Consider the following 18,325-nt stretch of genomic DNA (forward strand, 5'->3'; position numbering starts at 1 on the left):
TGTGTGTGTGTGTGTGTGTGTGTGTGTGTGTGTGTGTGTGTGTGTGTGATGAGAGGGAAAGAGAGACATTCTCTTGATTACAGCACAAATTGAGTAATGATGTTTACCTTTTTTTTTACAGCCGACGTTACAGAAGGCAAATGTGCAGAAAGAAGCACTTGTCAAACACATCTCACACCAACACGACATGAGAGAAATCAGTAGTTAAGCAAGACTTTGACTATTTCCCCATATATTAGCCTATCCTGGGCCCAACTCTTTTCCTGATCTACATTAATGATCTTCCAAATCACATCCTTATATCATTTGTAGACATTTATCCTGACGACACTACCATTTATGGTAGCACATTTAAGACAGTAAACGACCAAGTTCTCTCCAATTCTCTCTCCTCTGATCTTGAGCACGTAGTACAATGGGGAAAGGAGTGGCTGGTTACTTTTAATGCATCTAAAACCAAGCTTCTCTCTTTACATCATCAACATTCTGATCCACATCTGGCATCAATTGAAATGAATGGCTCTTGTCTTCAGGAGGCCTCAAGTTTTGACAATCTTCTGGGCTTGACCATTACTCCTGATCTTAAATGGAACACGTACATCAAATCTGTTGCCAAGGTCGCTGGAAAAATAGTGGGACCTTTCTATCGATCCGGTAAATATCTCACTGCTGATGCTATTCTCTATCTATATAAGAGCCAGGTACGTCCAAGGATGGAATACTGTTGCCACATCTGGGCAGGAGCTGCTAGAAAGGACTTGTCCTGACTTGATAGAGTTCAAAATAGACTTCGTAGCCTCGTAGATGTCCTTTTCTCTTCCTTGCAACCTCTATTTCACAGAAGAGATGCTGCGAGTTTGTCTCTGATGTATCGTTATTTTCATGGAAAGTGTTCGACTGAGCTTCAATCTATGGTCCCCCCTCGCCAAACTTTCACAAGAAACACTCGTCTAGCTGTAAACACTATCAATAATTCCCCCACTCTTTATCTGTGCCTAAACCTAAACGTAGATTCCATGAACAAAGCTTCTTTCTTAGAACTGCACGCCTGTGGAATTGTCTTCCGTTTTCCTGCTTTCCGGCTGACTACAATATGGTTGTGTTCAAGTCTAACGTAAATAAGTTCTTGATGAGCCGTTCTATATAAGTTATCAAATTTACCAAATTTTCATTACTAACGATTACTATGTTGTCCAATTTCTACTGTACACTCTTTAACCCTTATCCTTGAGTGGCCTCTTGGCCTTGATAAGTGGTGATGCCTATGTAAAAAAAAAAGGTTAATATAAATCAGTGTTTTCTAACATTTTCAGCTTTGTGGACCCCCCCCCAATAATAATGATGTCATAAGGAACCATTATGCGAGAAAATACTTTATAATCTTATTTCTTTCTCTTTCATACTGCAAGCAACATTTTTAAAATCTTTTTCTGACCAGTTTAGGTTTAAAAATATCTTTTTCAAATTTGACAATTTTGGAAAAAGGGATCAACATATTTTCAGACAACTAGATCAAAGACATAATAATTTTTTACAGTTTATTCAAAATTCCGTACATATATGAGAAAACTAGGTTCGGGGGGGACACCGAAAAATGTATTTGTGTATATATGGAAAAGCATAATCATTTCCATCTATTTCTCTTTATCCGTGGAACGAACCCTTTGCAAGCTCTTAAGGAACCCTAGTGTTCCACGAAACCCTGGTTGGGAGACCCTGTTACAAAGAAATGAGATCGCTATTAAATGTGTGTTAATACCTTGTATGCAGAGTGCGCACGTGATGTCAAATGAACTGGTGAATTCGGTAGGTGAGGCACTATCAGCGTCCTTTAAAGAAACCAATATTCTTGAACTTAATCCAGATCACTTGAAAACTAACATTGTCCGACACAAACAAGTTTACATCATAACACTATAGAGGGAAAGGCAATATTAAAATAAAGAACGACAAAATTTATCTATACACACATCAACACACAAAACTACTTCACCAAAAGTCTTAATTCAAATTAGCACTTCCTTTTGGCCTTTTGGGCTTCGTATTACTGGTAAAGAAACCTTATTTGTTACTATATTTTATGTCTGAAATGTGTGACTATCTTAAAACAAAATCGATCGACATTCTTTTTATTTACTCGTGTTTGACTAAATAAAAGTGATGATAACAAATTCAGGTGGAATAAATCTTGCAATCAATTTACACACTTTAAAGTACACAGTTTAAATTTTCTTGAGTTCAATTAAAGTTATTTGTTATATACTTCATTTGTTTTTATTTTTCGACTATTAATTACACTGTATGAATGCCAGTTTAGTGTCTACTTTTGTCATTGCCAAAATTCCATAATGTTAATTTCGATTCTGTAAGAATGTGTGTGAGAGAGAGAGAGAGAGAGAGAGAGAGAGAGAGAGAGAGAGAGAGAGAGGGAGAGAGAGAGAGGATAAATAAGAAACAATATTTTTTTTTACGACATTCTTTTCGGTTTGTTTTCTTTTTTGAAGAAGATGTTATTCTCGAAATCATTAAAAATATTTGTCATTCCTGTTACATAAAACAGTAATTCATGTTTCCTGGGTTATATATGTGAATTATTTGGAAAAATAAATAAATACACGAAGATTTATAATCTCGACAAGACCTTCGTTCATTTGTTTTTATTTATTCATATGTCACGTCGTTCAATACCTCAGTATTTTACATTGATACAAACATCTTATATACTTACATATTTGTTTACCAGTAATGTTTCAAGCAAACTACCTTATCCTTTCAAATAAATAAATAAACAAAGGAACCAATGAATCATCATGTTAGTGTCGTCAAAGTATATGACAGAACTAATTAGAGAGAGTTTTAGCATCTGTTGGGTTTTTTGTTGAGTGGGCCACCTCCCGACTTCGAGTCTGCAGGCGGTGCCGCCGAGCGTCGTTACTTTTCTTTTGTTCCACGTTCAAACAGTGTCGAACTCCAGGGGATTGGTAGAGAATTACGACTACTAGAGGGGAAATGGAAGCAAACGAGCAATAAGAAGAGATACGAGACTCATAAATTTCTGTAAAAGGGGGTCATGATAAGATTATGCCCTCTAGTATGTAATATATAGATGGCGGTTGTGAAAAAAAAAAAGAAGAGTGACCGAATAAAGTTTCTATTCATTTGTCTCCCCCATGGGGGCAATAGTAAATGCAGAATCGGTTTTCATTTGTGAGGAAGTTCACGTACTCCAGAAAGTTGTACTCGAGATAGGTACAAATATAAAATTACGTCAGTCTAGGACGAATTCTCGATAATCTTTTAAAATACGCACCCATGCAGGCAAACATTTGTCAGACTAAGACTGCGTAATATCTCGAAATGAGTTTTAAAAGAAACAAAGATTTTCTGGGCATATTTTACAATTTAATAGATAGCAGAATGCAAGAAAAATAGTCAAAAAACAAAAATATATTAAATAAATGTTATCAGAGGTAGAATGGATTACTCTTCTACCTAGCTGGATAAACTTCTAGAGTTTAAACTTATTTTAAAGCGTTTATTCAGTTCTAAAAACAATTAATGTGTTGTTATGTTCGAACAAGAAAAATGGCGGACATGTAATGGTTGCATCTTTGAAGTGTAGATAATCGCTCAAAAATGAAAAATTAATCAAAAGACTGGTGTAAATCAACACAATGTTACCTTGACATCCATTGTAAAATAATATGCCCGAATTTATTTTTATTTTTGCAGTTAATCAAATAGTCATTAAAATCCAAAGTTAAATTAGAAAAACATTTTTAAAAATCTAAAAAGTAAAAGATGACGATATTGTGAATTTTCGATATGTTGTTCTGCATAGCAAATAATAATAATAATAATAATAATAATAATAATAATAATTGTACATTTTAATCAAGACATTAAAAAATAAAACTATCGAAAAAAGTTTATATTGTACGTATCCGTTATGGAATGAAGTCCTCCAAGAAAAAAAAAATTACTTAATTTGATCAAGTAGTTTTTTTTTTACAGCGAAAAAACAATTCGTTATGATACTGAGCAAAAGGTTCGATTTTTAGGAAGAAAAGCTAGTATTAAAGATGGGGAGGGAGTGTCGGCGCTCTACATTGAATTATCTCCTCGTGGTGTGTCAAAAAATTCAAAGATGGCTACCTTCAACGTGCTGTCATAAAAACGTATTTTTCCGCTGTAAAAAAAAATACTTGATCAAATTAAATGAAATATTTTTTTGGAGATCTGCAGTCCAAAACGGATACGTATAATATAACTTTTTTCTCGATATTTTCATTTTTTTAATGTCTTGATTAAACTGCACAAGTACCATAATAGTAATATCCTCAAGGAGGTAAAAAGTAGAAAAAAGAACATATCCATGATAGGATCCTGAAGCATGGATAATAGAATGCTTGAGGGTGTACAAAATACCAAAATGTAGTAGGCAAAAAAAAAAAAAATAAATAAATGTTCTGTCAGCAACAGTACAACTTCAAAATAGTCAATATCGCCCACCTCCAGAAGAGAGGGAATTCCTGTCCGTGATAACCGTGGTAAAAGAAGACACACTCCAATCGCCAGAAATACCCACACACACAGTTTGCAGGACACTGCCGACTCGTCTCTAGCCTCCTGCTTTTATAGTGGCCGGGAATTATCCATTTGCATAATCACATGAGACAGAAACGTGATTTTCCGAGAGTTGCATGGGGTAAATGCTAATAAAAACCCCCGGACGCCATCTTGGAATTCTCTTTTTCCCCCCAACTGGTGACACAACAGACATACCCGAGGTAAGCTCTTTTTTCCCTCATTTTAGTTATTGCTGCTTCTGCTACACTCCCCCCTGATCTCATGATCACAAATGGGGCAGGGGGGCAGTCGTCTCTGTCTGGTACTTCTCCGAAGAACCGGAGGCAGCACTTCCTCCCTGCCATCCTCCTCATTCGCCATTATTGCCACCAGTCTGCTCCATAGGCGGTGTTTCACAATCAGGGCAGGGGGGCAGTATTCGTTTCTGTCGGGTACTCCTTCGTAGAGGCAAGACGGGTGGTCCTTCCTCCGCTTCTTCAGTATGTACATTATATGGCTCAAAATCCTCTTCGTCGTCCTGCATCATACTCTCTGTCTTTTCAGAAGACATCATACTGTCTGAGTCTCCCTCTTCCTCCGATGTAACAACATAATGGCGAGGGCGCAAATCCTTCACGTGACGAGGCACACCGTCCACCAAAATTGACTGAGGGCTGATCACCTTGGTCACCTCACCCTTGCCGAACCTCGTGGTACATCGATTTTGCGGTCTTCTGACCCATACGCGATCTCCAACCTGGTAAAAGCTGTTCTTGGGACCTGGGGACGCAGTTGCGAGATTGGTCTCCTTTACTCGAACTTCATATTGATAAATCCTATTGGCAGGCGCAGTGGAGGGAGATGTGTCGTCTCTTGGTGTGAGGTTATACCAGTAGACAGCCTCCTGTATGGGACAACACATTCTAGCCGCTATTCGTTTCACTGTACGATGACATCGCTCCGCTATGCCATTCCCGGCTGGAGCGTATGCACAGCGGAATCGCAAGTGAACTCCCCATTTACATGCAAATGCTTGGAACATATTGCTGCAGAAAGCTGTGTCATTGTCTAAAAGGAGTTCATGCGGCGCGCCACGCTCGAGGAACACTGCCTCCAACTGATGAATCACGCTTGCCGAGTCCTGCCTTGCCAATTTCCTCCAAATGGAGAAACGCGATGGACCACAGTCTGTTAAAGTTAAAAAATGGAAGGTGCCATAATGCGTGATATCCATTCCAATTCTCTGCCAATTCTCGTTAACTTCCAGCTTTCCCTTTTCCCACCTGACTGGCGCTGGGTCAATGGACTGACATTCCTCGCATTTCTGTATGACCGTTCTGACAGTTGCTTTTGTCGTGGTTGGACATCTTCTCCTGACAAAGTAGGTAGTGCGTCGCACCCCCGGATGTCCACTATCTTTGTGAATAGCCATGATTTGACTCTCATCCAGCTCGTCTGTGTGGACCGCGCCTATCACTGGGTCAAGACCGTTTTTCTTTTTCATTGCCTCAAACCACCGCTGTGGCACTCGTGTCAGTCGGTCAGCAATGTTTCGTGCTGATGGAACCAGCGTCACATCCACTGTCAGCCCGTACTCTTTCACGAGCTCCTTAAGAGTGCTTAATCGCCTCCTAATAAGCATCTCGCTTGCTGCTTTGGTGCGTACTCGCGCCTTTCCAGTTAGCGTGTCTGAGACCCAATGGTATACGCAAACAGAATCTGTCTTTATGTGTAGCACCTTGCTCTGCCACTGGAGAGCCAAATTGATGCCTTTCAATACGGCATCCAGTTCAGCCAAGTTGATATGTTGAGAGTCATCTTCAGGTCGCAGCCAACATGCATCTTCCAGCACAGTTTCACACATCTCCAAGGCTGCCCCAATTGCTAGGGAGCTAGCATCGACCCATACATTCAGCTCTTTGCCGTCCACACACCAATTTCCCTGCTGTGCAGATTTTAAGGTTTCGAACATCATACGATGTAGTACGGCGTCCCTTGCTTCATCATCCCAGCCCTTCGTTACCGAACTTACTCTCCTTCTGAGTATTCCACAAGCCACACGAAGCCAACCGCACACCGGAAAGTGCCCGACAAGTCGACCACACAGGGAAAAGATTGTTCGTCGCGTAACAATACTGGGAGCCTCCGGAATTGCATTTCCTCGCTTCCACCGCAGTTCATTGCGTTCCATCCTGACTGCCAATCCCAGCACCCGTGCACCGTCCTTCAACTGCTCCGGGTTCTTGCACTCCAACCCGAACTGCGCGAGGTGTTCTCTCACACGGGTCGCGGGCACCACGTCTTCATTGACAAAAATGTCATCAATGTAAGCAGATGCTGCGCGGCTTATAACTTCTTCCTGAGATAGTACTTCGCTGACAATTGCTCTCATTATCAAGGGAGCCACATTCAAACCAAACCCCAGACGGGTCAGACAGTATTTTTTCCCATCGATTTCCACAGTCTGGTATGGCCACAGTGTCTCATGGACCCGGACTTGTAGGTATGCTCTTCTGAGGTCCAGTAGAGACACGTTAGCACCTTTTTGTCTCCACTCACGCAGCTTAGCCGCACAAACATCTGTGTTGGCCGTAAATGCGTCTACGTAATGATTTAGCTCCCGGTAGTCCATTACCGGGCGCACTTTGGCTTTGTTCTGCTGTATCACAGCCATCAGGGGAATTAGACCTTTGGGGGGTCCCAATTTATCCTCTGGGTATGGCACGAGCCAACCATTATCTATCCAGGTGTGGAGCTCCTGCGTGTATTCTTCACGAATTTCTGCTGGCACTGGGTACTCTGACACTCGATTATGCAGCCTTTCAGGGGGGTGGTCCACAGACCATTTCCACGATGCGGTCCACGTTCGGTTTTGATGGTCAAAGGTAGCAGTGAAATCTGGTTCATCGATAGAAATGGCTGCGCATTTAATAGTTTTCCTGGCGCCCAGCCGCACTGATCCTGTAGGCTTGACAACGACACCTCCTAGAGCTTTTATGGCGTCGATCCCTAGAAGCAAGTCAAATCCCAGTGGCTTGCCATGCACCACCAACACATCGACTCTGGCAGACACACCTTCATCAGTGGATACAGAGACCGTTCCAACACCGCAGCACGCATGGGACATTCCACCAATTGTGTTGACATTTACGTTTGTTTTTCTCCAAGATCGGCACCGGTCTGCATGTAAAATTGTCCTGGAGCATCCTGTATCAATAAGCGCCAAACATCGCGTCCCGTCAACATGGATGCTTATCACCGGGCGCGTCGTGTTCACATCTTGGTTGGGAAGGAGACTGGCGCTTATGCGTCCTCCCCTTGCTCGTTTCCCGAGCAGTTCCGAGCCCAGTGTCCACTCTCACCGCAATGGTAACACCGTGTTCCACGTTTTCGACAGTCCCTTGCAAGGTGGCCTTTAACATTGCATTTGAAACAGGTCAAATTAACAGGATTATTCTGGGCCCTGTTGTTGGGTGAGCGTGTGGCCGCAACCACATCCTGATTTTGTTCGCCAGTCGTCGTCAAAATTCTCGCTCTCGACATTAGCTCCCCCATGGTCAGGGCTTTGATGTTCGGCACCTGTTGAAGAGCAATTGAGATGGTGTCAGGGAATCCAGTGACAAAAATTAATTTTGTGAGTCTCTCTGAGCTTTCTCCTGTGAATCCGGCCAATCCAACCAACTGCCTGATTTTGTTGGCGTACACATCCACACGTTCACCAGCCCATCTAACCATAGTTATTTTTCTATATGCTGCAAACGCGTCATCAGTAAATGCCTCCTTTAATCGAGCCTCAATCTGGTCTATTTTCTTTTGATCGTCCTTCTCCATTTCCATGTAGAGGACCAGTGCATCGCCTTCCAGGTATAAAGGTAGCAGACTCGCTACGTCATCCACCTGCTGAAGTTGTGCGACAAGTCTCACTTTTTTCAGCCACGCTACAACGTCTCCCTCGCCAGAGAACGGCTTGATAATATCACTGCTTATCCGCACCTTCGCCATATTCGGGCCGAAATAGCTTGAAACAAAAATGTAGTAGGCAAAAAAAAAAAAAATAAATAAATGTTCTGTCAGCAACAGTACAACTTCAAAATAGTCAATATCGCCCACCTCCAGAAGAGAGGGAATTCCTGTCCGTGATAACCGTGGTAAAAGAAGACACACTCCAATCGCCAGAAATACCCACACACACAGTTTGCAGGACACTGCCGACTCGTCTCTAGCCTCCTGCTTTTATAGTGGCCGGGAATTATCCATTTGCATAATCACATGAGACAGAAACGTGATTTTCCGAGAGTTGCATGGGGTAAATGCTAATAAAAACCCCCGGACGCCATCTTGGAATTCTCTTTTTCCCCCCAACTGGTGACACAACAGACATACCCGAGGTAAGCTCTTTTTTCCCTCATTTTAGTTATTGCTGCTTCTGCTACAGATTATTAATCTGGTTGATAAGGGAATGAGAACATCGAGACTAGAACTGCCAGCTCGATGGCAATACACAATTGAGTTAAAATACAAAGAGGTATATTCTAAGAAGATTCCCTATGACTATTACTGTTCATCATAGCCATGATGCTCCTTAACAATATATGCCAGGCCGGATACAAGTTTACTAATTCAGGTGAAAAGACGACCCACTTTATGTATATGGACGACTTTATGTATAGACATAAAGTCTATGGACGACCTGAAACTTTTCGCAAGAAACAAAACGGGAACTAGAGAGTTAATAAACACGACCAGAATTTTTGCTAAGATATTTAAATGGAATTCGAAATGGAAAAGTGCGCATTGCTAAATTATAAGAAGGGGAAAACTGAAGGCAACGGAGAGTATGGGACTACTCAACAAACTGGGGATGAGGGCATTAGGCGAAAAGGACAAATATTTAGGAGTTTTAAAGTAGACACTATCACATTAACAGAAGTGAAAGAGAGACATAGAAAAAATATCGAAGAAAAATAAGAAAATTCATAGAAAGTAAATAATATGGTAGAAACCAAGTAAAAAAATTATAAACATATGGAGTGTCACTAGTAAAATGCCCCTAACTCTTCATAGGCTGGACGAAAGAAGAACTGAGGCGTCTTTACCAGATGACCAGAAAATTTATGATCATGTACAATGCATTACACGCAAAAGCTGATATTGACCGACTCTACATGAGAAGGAAGGACGGGGAAAGGGGGCTGGTAATGACACAAAAAGAATTAGAAAAAAAACAATGCAGAACACAAAAAAAAACTTATCAAGAGACACTGTAAAATTGAACAATATCCATATCAAGCTCTCGTCAGCCAATACTCATCTATTTTATAACCGGAAGTGGAAATATATATATACATCACGAGTTCACGTTTAAATCCCGTTTTATGTCTCATCTAAAAACTTTCTGTAAACAAAAAATATATAAATACGCTCTTATTTTTGTATTTTCCTTAGGATTGAGCACTATGCTGGATTTCTCCTTAAAAAAAAACCTAATTATATATATATATATGTATATATATATATATATATATATATATATATATAATTAGTTTGTTTTTTTTAAGGAGAAATCCAGCATAGTGCTCAATCCTAAGGAAAATACAAAAATAAGAGCGTATTTATATATTTTTTGTTTACAAAATATATATACCACCTTTTTGGCAATTTTATAAGTTCAAAATCTCGGCGACTATTGATTAGAACTTTACAAATGAAGGCTCGTTGGAAAGCTACTGAGCTGAATTGTGTAGTGTAATATAGAAAAGTCATCCCGCACATTTTTTAAAACTGCAATTTCTTCATACTTTGAAACTACTCAGCACCATCGAAAACCTATAATAGTGGTAATTTTACAGGATTTGGGGGGGGGGAATGATACTGCACCTTTACCAATATTTTAATCATAGTCATTTGTTTTCTTAGTTTTGCATATGGATTTTCCCCACAACCTCTGGCCTTGATGGAGGGTAGACTAAAACTTGCTGCTAGGGTTTCAAATGATCTGAAATAACAACAAGGGGAGACTTGATTCCAAACATTTCTTATATGTTATATCTCCCCTCTTTGGTTTACTATTATATAAATTTTACCTGCCTGTTCGTGTGTGTATATTTAGGTATGTATGTATGCATATATGTCTGTATGTCTTCCTAAAACGTTCGACTGAGGCAACAGATTTTCATGAGATCGGTATCGTTTTGAAGTTCAATTCTTTGGACGATAAATATAAAAAAATTGACCAAACACATTATTTCCTTCACCCTCAACTGAGCGCTTTTCTACAGGGAAGGGTCGCTTTTTTCGCCGATATTTTCCAAATTCATCGCCTCTTTTCGATTGTCTAGCCTTTATTTAAACCTACGTCACTTCCAGTTTGGCGATGGGCGCAACAGCTCATGCGTCACTTTGTTTTCACTGTCTTTTCCTCCTTCGCGGTACGGGTTCGAGCCTGCCTTCCTACTACCACTTTTTTACGCTCGCGATTTTTTTTCCTTTTCCCTTTTTTTTTTTTTTTTTTTTTTTTTTTTGCTCAACCAACACCCTTAGACACACCTCCACTTTCTTTTCTGCCTTCGCGTCACGGGTTTGGGCCAGCCTGTCTACTACCTGCCTTTCTCAACACACATCTTCAAATACGCGGGAAACGCCAGGCACCCAGGCTAGTCATACATAAAATAAATTAACCAGTGTATAAAGATTTGTTGATACTGGAGTTATTCATAATCGTACTCTATTTCCAAAAGAGAAGAGATATAACATATGAGAAATATCTGGAATCAAGTCTCCCCTTCCTGTGTTTTCAGATCATTTGAAACCATAGCAGCAAGTTTAGTCTCCCCTGCCTCAAGGCTAGAGGTTTGGGGGGATATATAATTTCTAAGTCCAGGTTAATATTTCCCAGAGGTGAAGCAACCAACGAATTTTTGAATGAAGTTCATGCAAGAGTGCTCAATACCGAAGTAAGGCAAGATATACTTTTTATTTATTTATTTATTTATTTACATAAGCATTTATACGTTGTTAGACATTTATGAGAATGTTTCGGTCAAACAGTTAATTAGAGACCTCTTCAGGCTCTATACACACACACACACACACACACACACACACACACACACACACACACACACACACACACACACATGTATTCCATAGGTATCGTACTGTGATCCTAACCGAAGTGTCTTTAACACCCATAAAAAAAAAAGAAAAGAAATAATGATACTGCGTTTTTATCAAGACTTTGTGACCGTAAAGAAGCACTGGGTATTTGAGAGGATTTTTAAGTTGATATCAGCGTACCAGTACCACAAGCAAGATAGCACAGAGATACTTTTTAGAAAATGCGGGGGGGGGGATGTCACGGGCCAGTTTGAATTCTTGAAAATATTGGATGAGGCTCGAGGGAGTTTCTGGTGGAAAACGAGCGGGAAGGGAGTATGGGACGCGGGGAGTGGAGGAAAAATAAAGAATGAAAAAGTGGAACGTGGCAGTCGTGTATCAGAACACAGTATTTTGGGGGTGACGACGACTGCGAGGGAGATTTTGGTGTCTGGGTGTGGAACAGAAAACAACGGGGTGGGGTGGGGTGAGGCTGATGAGAAGCAAGGATGAAGGGTAGGCAATCCAGAGTAAAAGGAAAGAAAGAAAAAAGAAGAAAGGCGCATGTGCCAACCACATCAGCAATATTAGCCAGCGTGGACCTCTTCTGAAAACAGGCCGCTTAATATGATCTTGTTGGAGCCATGTGTGTCTGGGTAGAAGGAGGGATATGTGGATAGGAAATAGGCACACGTGCCTCGTCCACGACGCCTGCCAGCCAGCAGTTTATTCACCCATTACCTCACTAAACTAGTCGATCGAGCCTCTTCTAGTCCAAACTCCTTTACCTATATACGTTTTGGTGGAATTGTCACCATTAAACGAATTTTCAATGTCGGCAGGCTCGTAACCCGAGATTTGGAGAATTCAGTATTTTAGAGCAATGTAAACGTCAAAAGTTCAACTTTTTTTTTTACAGTGGAGTCACTCCTTATGAAGGCCCGCATCCTAATCGAGAATAAGAGTTAATTAGTGCCAGGGGGTCGGTAAGACAAGATCGTAATGATGAGTAGTGGTGGAAATTCGATTATTTAAGAAGACAACTCAACACAAATTTGTTTACATTAAACTTGAAAACGACCATGTGGTAGCCAGCTGGAAAGCAGCTCCACAGTATAGACTTCAACAGGTGAGTCGTTTAGAAAATAAACGTTGTTCATGGAATTTGCACTAAGTTTTAGGCATTGATAGACGTTATGGGAAATTGTTCGGAATGATTGTAGATAGATGTGTGTTTGTTGTGAATGTTTTGCAGAAGGGAAGGGGCGTGGATTTAATTAACGAGGTATAAAAAAAATACTAAGTTCGGCATTTGCCCCCCCCCCCATTTAGTTCCAAAAGTCCCCAGGCGCGTCAAATCCTGGTGAAAATAAACAAACGGTGCGGTTTTAGGCCTTAACATATGTAAATTTGAGTTCTGCACCGTGCAAAGAAAAGAAATGATTAAGTCCATCATTTGCCCCTCCCCCATTTAGCCCCCAAAAATCCCCAAGGCCTTAACATATTTAAATTTGAGTTCAGCACCATGCAAAGCTGCTAAATAGACATACACAGAAAACTTTCGACAAATATGGTCAAAAATTCCCAAAAATGGAGTGTTTTTATTAGCCCTAAAAAAAAGCACCTGGGGCGGGCACACCCACGCGAAATATAGACGAACAAAATTATACAGAAATCAGTTTTCTTTTCAGAAAGTTTTATAAAAATACAAAGCATCAATTTTTTTTTTTTTTTTTTTTAAATAAGCACAAAAGTGTCAATTTTAGCCATTTTAACACGAAAGCCACCTCCAGGGGGGGGGGGGGTAACCGCAGTTCTGTTACGTTTTTATTCATATCATGTTTAATGTTTGTACAAAATTTTAAAAAATTCCAAGGCGTATTTATTGAGAAAAGTGCGGACAGACGAACGGACCAGAATGGATTTACAAGTCCTCCTCCTGGTAAAGTCGACTATTTTTATACAAGCGGCTCCAGTCAAAACAATTACCACCCATTAAATCGTTAATAAATTTTCACAAAGCTCTTTGCAATCCAACTATATTTGGTACAAATAAACTCGTATCTACACGTGACTTGCCCACGATGTTCAGTTATGAATCTCCAACAACCTTTGTTTTTTTCGCCGTTAAGTGACAGGCATACCGAGACATGATATGTGCAAGTCTCAAGAACTCTAACGCACTCCTTTCTTTGTGCTACCTCGATTTAGTGTGTCATCACCTTCTTCTGTGTAAGTATTGTTTGGATATCCTTTTGACATACATTATCTTTGAGATAGATTGACAGTTAAAATTTTGGAGAAAGAGGTAAGATCCGATGAGTGTGAAACCTATTCAGGATCACCTTTCTACTGATGAGATGATCGTCAAAGTACCCCATATCATTCAACAGCGATTAAACGAAAACTGTTGAACATATCTGACATACTTAAGTTTATTTGTACAAATATGGATTGGAGAGAGGAGTATGAATTTTATTAAAGATTCCATAGGCGCCATTTTGGGGGGATAAAGGTATATTTTATTACATAATGATGATCCTGCTGATAATAAATAAAATAAAAAAAAAGTTAATTTTTTAAATTTAACGAATTATTGAACTGGAACATTTACACGTCGTAAGATTAGTTCTATGCAGTGTCCATACTTTCAGTTACCATAATACCGCATTCACTTTATGGACTCCCGACTTGAAATGTCTCTTCAATGTCGCTTTAGAATTTAGATTATTTGCGGAGAGTCCGGTTGCTAATGGAAAAAAACGTTATTTATGCGCAGTGCGCACACATGCATTTGAACTACTTTTGTGAATCCTGTTTAAACATACATTAGGCTACAGTACTTTTTTAAATGGAAATCGTTCCAGGCAAGGCATGAATCCACATGTTGTAAGGAGCTAAATACCACTTCAAGGTCAAAAATTAAAGAACGATATATATTGATAGATTTGAACAAAAAAAGAGCAATTCTACCCCCTTTTGTCAAAGATCAAATAAAATATGGAATACTAGTAAACAACGTTGCCACAATATGTATTACCTGAGGGCCACAACATAGTTATCGTCAGATTTTATGCTAATTATTTGCCATAAACCGTCCTCATGCGTTATCAAATTTTATTTATTCAATTTATTATTTTCAATCCTTTCATAATATTCATCATATTTCGATTACCAATTAATTCATCTTATTAACTTTTATTCTCGAGTGGTTTTTAGTCTTTGTAAGTGGTTACTCATGAGTAAAAAAAAAATTCTTGCTAATAGCTGAAGAAAATTTCATATTTGGATAGGAACAAAGTGTATCTTTTCTAATATTATACTCCATTTGTTCTACGGTCAGTGAACGAGAACTCTTTCTAGACTAAGATGAGTTTTATTTTTGTCCAAATCTAGGATGCCCCTTTGCAGGAGCTGATTTTTACTCAGACATTACAAACATGCGCACAAACGTAAATATGTTCTTACCATTAAAATGACAGTGTCTAAAATTTATTCGAATAAAGTAAAATTAAGAATTTCCCCAACAGTATTGTTCCGACACCCCACACCTACGACGAGAGTTTCAGAGATGGGTAACGCCAACTATGCGTGACGCTTGATACCACCCCAGTAATATTTTACCAAACATAGTTTGGAATAAGGCCAATATCCTTTGGTACATCTGATGAGACATTTACTAGGTATGCGAGATTATTGGTTCTTGAAACGAGCCTGCGGAACCACGGAAAGGCGCCGTTGTTAATGCCGCGTGTATAAGCGTGCCGAACGTTAAGAGAATCAGAAGAACCCAGATGGTTTGACAAAAAAAAAAAAAAAATAGAAAAAAAAATGGAAGAAAAAAGAAAAAAAAGAAAATTTCTACTCGAAAAATCAGTCACAGGTTCCCCCCCCCCTCCGCCGCCTGCCTGTTATTCGTAAAACTTTCGGTTGGCGGACGTGTTGGCCAACAAATGTTTTGACAAAATTTACGCTGGAATAATTTTTGTATTATTACTATTTTAATACCGATGTTTCCAAAGTTAGCTAGTTTTTTTTTAATGTATTTATATGTCCAGGTTTTACTCGTAAACTTATTAATCGGGGATTTGGGAATACAGCTGCTATGCGTAACAGATGATAATCTGGGCAATATCTTGTTTATTTTAATGCAAAAGCGACAAAAAGGACGTAAGTAGTTCTTCGTGAAAATTCAGTGACTTACGATTTTTGTGAACCTTAATAATATGAATTAAACATCAATTAATAAATATTTTTCAAATTTCAGTTTCTTTATAGCATTTTACAAGATATTTAGGAGTCATATATAAGCACAATTTCCTATTTGACAAATTCAAATACTTTAGATTAATTTTATTCATATGTAACGTTGCCCGGGAACCAACACGTTGTAATCTCAGTCGCAAAAGTGACTAAAATAGAAAAGAACTTCAACTCGCTTTTTTGTTAGACAACGACATTTATTTTCTCATGGTTACGGCCGTGACATCACCTCCGTCATGAACTTTGTCCACAGCTCTCACGTGATTTCGAACGTTATTCACGTCTCTAACGTGATCTTCCTCTTTTTCCCTCTTATAGTCTTTTTTACCGATGACGTCATTTCGCATACATTTGCACCGCTCTATATTACCCAGTCATTAAATAAGTTAAATAAATTTCACTGAATTTCAATTTCTTTTGATACCTCTTAATCTAAATCCTTAAAGTTAAAACATTTTCTAGAATAGAAAATCATGTAATGGATGTTTATCAAAATTGGAATAAGGATTCTAAACGTTGGTAGCATTATATATTGATTTTAATTTTTCTAGGTGGACATAAAAGTGGAGCAAAACTGTTGCGTTCGTGTTCGGGTATTTTTTTATAATGGATTTTTTAATATTTTTCCCACTTTGTTATCGTCTCATAATTCTAACTACACTTAAAATTATTTTCTGTTCTTATGTATATTGTTTGTTCGCTGTTGCTTGTGTTATTTACTGTTGCTTTATATATGACATAAGCTGTAAAACATTTATTTATGAGTGGGCAATTATTTTTATTTTACAGTTGCATAAGCTGTTGTTGTTATTATTATTAGTAGTAGTATAACGCTAATACTCCTGTTATTTTTGAGCAGTATATATTTTTGTATTATTGGTTCTGTGTTATCTATGAAATGAGTAAATAATTCAAATAATATTTTTATTGATAATTTTAGAAAACAATGTGATTAGATATAGAGATGCTTTTATCTGTTACTTATTATCATTAAGAATATTTTATGAGTTTGTGTTGATGCTTGCTGTGTGTGTTTCATTGTCTCAATTAAGGGTTATGTCTTTAAAATTCATTCTTATTTCAATGTAAAAAAACTAAGTGCTTCCAAATGTTAATAAAATCTGTAATTTTAGAAAGTCAGTACAACGCATGGTTTAGACAAATAAACATTTATTTATTTATAATCGAATTTTTGGTGATATAACATCTTTTTCGGGATTAGAATCTTTGTGTATTTTTCTTTTTCTTCATTACTTTTGACATCAAACTCTTATGCTATGGCTTTCTAAAAGGGCTTTGGTCTCATTATTTATTTATTTATTTATTTATTGTAAAAAATAGTTACCGCAAAACGACCATTTGACATAACGCCCGAGATTCAAGACGTCCGTTGGCCATAACGTCCGAGATTCAAAACGTCCATACTTCTTGACTCTCGGTACCTTTTTACCGTAAATTTGTTTGTGTAAAACAGCTTTGTGTATGGGTGGATGTGTGGAAGTCGTCACAGGGGTGTTGGTGTACGGGACCCCGTCATCCGTATACAAATTCATAACTCTTCCCTGGGAAGAAGGTATCAAGTTTCAGTCTCATTCATCCTGTGTATAGTTTCTGTTTGCTTCGGGGTTGGGTTGCCACGGGAAGTGTCTTGCTCTCACCTCGATCGCTTTCTTCCATCAAGTTTTCATTCAACCATTCAAGAGCCCCCACCCTTCTTTCACTTGAGAAGTTACAGAGGACACATTAAATAATACCGAAATTGTTCCCATATTTCCCAACGACTATATACACACACACGTACATACATGCATACATATGTGTGTGTGTTGTTTTTCGTCGCACTTACATTAATATTAAAGACTTACTTTTCCTATTTAAAATTTATTAAAACGAACATAAGATACTCAGTAATAGATATGCGAGCGACTACTTAAGGTTAACTAATTTGCATATCCCTTTGAAAAACGAGCGTTAATTAATTACTTATTCATTTTTTATGGCTGTTTATTAGATGATTTGTTTTATTTCATCATTACGCTGAATTCTATTTATACATAGTTTCTACATTGTGCATTACTGCATAGTATGGAAACGTTCTAGCAAACATATATATATATATATATATATATATATATATATATATATATATGACCTTGTCTGTACTGTGCGATCAGTCTCTACTAAACTCCTCTCTGATTTTTTTTTTTTGGTCTACGGACATGAAACTTGATATATAGGTGATTTGGACTCGTAGAAACAATTTCGATTTAGTTTTTAGCTTGAAAAAATACCTGCTAAAGAGTCAAAACTGAAACAAAAATAATTGACTTGGCAGGGTAAATAAAAGCTGTTATTCCTGCTTTTACTTTTGCGCACGTTCAAAATTAAATATTCCAAG

This window comes from Euprymna scolopes, chromosome 28 (assembly GCF_053919585.1).
Source record: "Euprymna scolopes isolate OS-2025 chromosome 28, ASM5391958v1, whole genome shotgun sequence".
NCBI lineage: Eukaryota > Metazoa > Mollusca > Cephalopoda > Sepiida > Sepiolidae > Euprymna > Euprymna scolopes.